The 4193-nt window shown below is 33.7% G+C and overlaps 1 pseudogene; it reads left to right on the top strand.

Annotated features, from left to right (window-relative positions):
* Positions 1-2768: 2768 nt before the first annotated feature.
* LOC114219916 (small ribosomal subunit protein eS6 pseudogene) lies at positions 2769-3536 on the top strand (annotated as a pseudogene).
* Positions 3537-4193: the final 657 nt, after the last annotated feature.

Raw genomic sequence — 4193 nt, 5'->3', positions numbered from 1 at the left:
TACAGATGCTATTACTGTTGGAATATTTTTGTTAACCACAACTTTGACAGATAACATTGTTGTGTTTTTTTCTTAAAGCTAAGCCAACTTGATGCTGAGTGATATCTATTGTGTATCATGATTTTGTTTATCAATCCAAATCGAAGACTACTCCAAGAAGAATGATATACAGTATTTAATCACTATTTACAGTACCCTATATTTTTCTCTTGAATAGACTTGGGTTCATCTCTTTTGATGGAATTTTGGTTTTTAGACTATGTTGTAACCAAGGTATCCCCTAGGAGCTAGACAGAAAGAGCTTCTCCAGAGAGTTCTAAATAAGTATTACACCATATTGATGAAAGATTCATGTTGTCAGTTACTAGAATTATAGAGGTAGCCTAAGCAATAAAGTCAAACTTGAGCCCTCTGTGGAAAGAATCTGAAAGCAAAGAAGATCTAAAAAAAGGTCAGGTGTAGAAAGTATAAGGAAAGGAAAGATGTTCCAAAGGTTATAGGGAGTTTGTGAAAACTAGGATTAGACAAAGAACTGAAACAGAGGAGACAAAGTTCTGTTACACGTATGTCTCTTGCTTCAACAAGCCAGGCTTTATCTTAAAAATGGTTGAACTGACCGGGGCAGGCAAGAAGCTCTTAAAGAGAGGGTTTCCTAGCTTATGCCTTCTCTGAGATATCTCTCTTACCAAGGGGCCTGGAAACTTTAATCCTAAAACCAAAGTATAACATCAACTATTTTCACGTAAAAAAAGACATTAATGCAATTTTTATAGCGCAAAGGCTCTGATATGTTAGCACAGGCTAAAGTTTCCCCTTATAAGCCTTAATTGGTCTCTGAAATTAATAAATGTGTAATAGGGAAGTATTTTCTATCTTTTGGAATACATACAATAAATTATCTATTTTACTAGACTTAACATTTAACATTTTCTGGTGATCAAAGAGAACAGAAGGAAAACATTTTCTTGAAATCAGAATTTTAAGAACCATGATCCCCTATGTATCTTCTCACCTTTTTAAAATGGAGTGGGGTTCTCAGTTTTTCTAGTTTCTTTTTGCCAATTCATGCCCCAGTTATATTCAACAAATAATTATTGAATGAAATGATGCACTTGGCACTCTGATCATAGAAATATTATCAACAATAACAACAAAAGTCATGATTTCAATTAGGTATGTAAAATTTTGTTAGAAAATACAAACACAAATTCAATTGATAACAGTACGAAACTACACCAAGCAGGGTCAAAAGACAGACGTCTTCTTCTAACTATAACAAAGTAGGTTGTATGAGAGTAATAATGATGCTTAGGCTAAATACAGGAAAAAAATAATTAATAAAATGTAAAACACAAAAACAAAAACAGCCAGTTGGAGGGATTGGAGAACAGGCAAGAAGACCCTGGAAAGAAGAGAAATGCATTAAAATAAGTCATACATTTGCCACTGCTATTTTTTCTTTGGGACATTTGGTAATTCAAACCACTGAGTGTAGAGACTAGCAAAAAAATATCAGGTTAAAGTTTTCAGCAAGCAAACTGGGTTCAAGAGATTAAAAAATTGAAATTCAAGACTACCAAGACAAGCAAATTTTGAGATTCCAAGATCCCAGTGAATAAAGGAAAATCACAGAGAAATGAGACCAACATTCTCTGTACAATACTTAAGGGATTTCCTAACTCCTAAGCTACTCTTGTGTGGGCCAGATTTAATAGAAAAATTTTTTAAAATATAAGGATAAGGAGTTAAAAAATGATAAAAAAATTTTATCAGTCTCATAATGTTACAGAAAGGAAAAAAATATTGGAATTTAGTGTTCACCAAGGAGAAAGGGCCCTCATAAACTGTGGACCTTGTGAAAGAACCTCCCTAGGTTTAAAAGCACACCAGAAATAAACCAGCCTCCAAAACCACTGAAATATAAACAAAAATTATTTCAATTTTTAATTGAAACAACTTAACCCACCCATATTTTAATTTATTGCCAAATAAAAATTAAATCTCTGGTAAAAAAGAAAGAGTCCATAAATTTTTATATATAAGGTTTAACATATAATAAAAAATTACAAGGCAAGCCAAAAGATAAAACCAATCATTGAAAATCAGGTGGAAAAGCCCCCGATTATAGAAAAAGACACATAGATGACCCAGATATAGGACTTCCCAGATAAGAATATTAAAAGAATTATGATCACTATATTCAAGAAAAATAGGTATAAAATGAGAATTTCACTATAGAAGGGGAATCTATAAAATAGAATCAAGTGGAAATTCTATAACTAAAAAAATGCATCAATTGAAATAAGTAATTAAATATTATGAACTCCAAGTAAGATAAATGCAATAAAGACCACACCTCATTATGGGATTAAAAAAACTGTTGAAAACCAAAAATCTAAAAGATTATTTTAAAAGCATCCAGGAAAAATGACCACATTACTTTTATAGGTGCAACAGACCAAGAATCAACTTTTCAGCAGATAAAGGACAGTGGAACATTGCCTTTGAAGTTCTAAAAGCAATAGTAGCAACTTACAACTCTATAATCAGCAAAAGTAAACTTCACAAATTAAAAAAAAATACATAGAGTTTTCAGACCAAGAAAAATGCATTGGCAAGAAATTATCATTAAAATTAATATTAAAGGGGATTTTTCTGACAGAAGGGAAATGACTTATGATTAAACATGGCAATGCAAGCAGGAATGAAAAACAATAGAAAGATTACTTCTTTCTTGTGGTGCCTCAGAAGCAGTAGACTGCCATAGGATGAAGCTGAATATCTCTTTCCCAGCTACTGGCTGCCAGAAACTCATTGAAGTAGATGACGAACATAAACTTCATACCCTTTACGAGAAGTGTATGGCCACAGAAGTTGCTGCTGATCTGGGTGAAGAATGGGAGGGTAATATAGTCTGAATCAGTGGTGACAATGACAAACAAGGCTTCCCCATGAAGCAGGGTATCTTGACCCATGGCCATGTCTACCTGCTGCTGAGCAAGGGGCATCCCTGCTACAGACCAAGGAGGACTGGAGAAAGAAAGCACATATCTGTTTTGGGGTTGCATTGTGGATGCTAATCTCAGTGTTCTCAACTTAGTCCTTGTAAAAAAAAAGGGGGGGAGAGAAGGAGCTTCCTGAACTTACTGATACTACTATGCCTCCTCACCTGGGGCCCAAAAGAGCGAGCAGAATGCACAAACTTTTCAATTTTTCTAAAGAAGATGATGTCTGCCAGTATGTTGTGAAAAAGCCCCTAAACAAAGAAGAACCAAAAGAAGTTAGAACCAAAGGGTTCACGATTCAGCGTCTTGTTACTCCATATACCCTCCAACACAAACACTGGCATATTGCTCTGAAGAAACAGTGTACTAAGAAAAATAAGCAAGACATTGCAGAAAATGCTAATTTTTTTGGCCAAGAGAATGAAGGAGACCAAAGAAAAATGGCAGGAGCAGATTGCCAAAAGACGGGGGCTGTGTTCTCTGAGAGCTTCTACCTCTAAGTTTAGTCCAGTCAGAAATGAGATTTTCTAAGAGTAACAAATAAATAAAATCAGACATCAAACAAACAATAGAAAGATTAAATATGAGTAAATATGTATGAATATTAATACATTAAAAAGCAATAGTAACAATATTTCATATGATGTAAAATATATGCAGATTTAAAATACATTACCAAGGGGCCCTGGGGTATCTCAGTTGGTTGAACTACAGACTCTTGATCTCAGCTCAGCTCATGATCTCTGGATCTTTAGATCAAGCCCTGCGTGGGGCTCTGTGCTGGGCGTGGAGGCTGCTTAAGATTCTCTCTCTCCCTCTCCTTTTGCCCCTCCCCACCTAAAAATAAAAGTTACCAAAACAAACAAAAATAAGATGCAGATAGTTAAATGGAGTTAAATAAGATCTTTGGATTTCTGGAAATTGGATAATTTACTAATTTGAAATACAGTCTAATAAATCAAAGACAAACTTGCAATCTCTAGAGTAACAACAAAAAATAATTAACATAACTAACAAACTAAGAGAGGGAAAATAAAATAATAAAACACATAGATTAAAAAATAAAAATGAAAGAAGAACAGAACTATTAGGAAAATAGAAAACATATAATAAAATGCTAATTCAAATACAAATAGAGCAGTAAAACTTTATTTTTTTTAAGATTTTATTTGTTTATTTGAGAAAGGG

The sequence above is a fragment of the Eumetopias jubatus genome, unplaced genomic scaffold, assembly GCF_037043125.1.
Source record: "Eumetopias jubatus isolate StellerSeaLion01/CBP00866 unplaced genomic scaffold, mEumJub1_p1.0 scaffold_14, whole genome shotgun sequence".
Lineage (NCBI taxonomy): Eukaryota > Metazoa > Chordata > Mammalia > Carnivora > Otariidae > Eumetopias > Eumetopias jubatus.
Note: the sequence above shows the minus strand (reverse complement) of the source record. Positions and strands in the feature narration are given on the sequence as shown.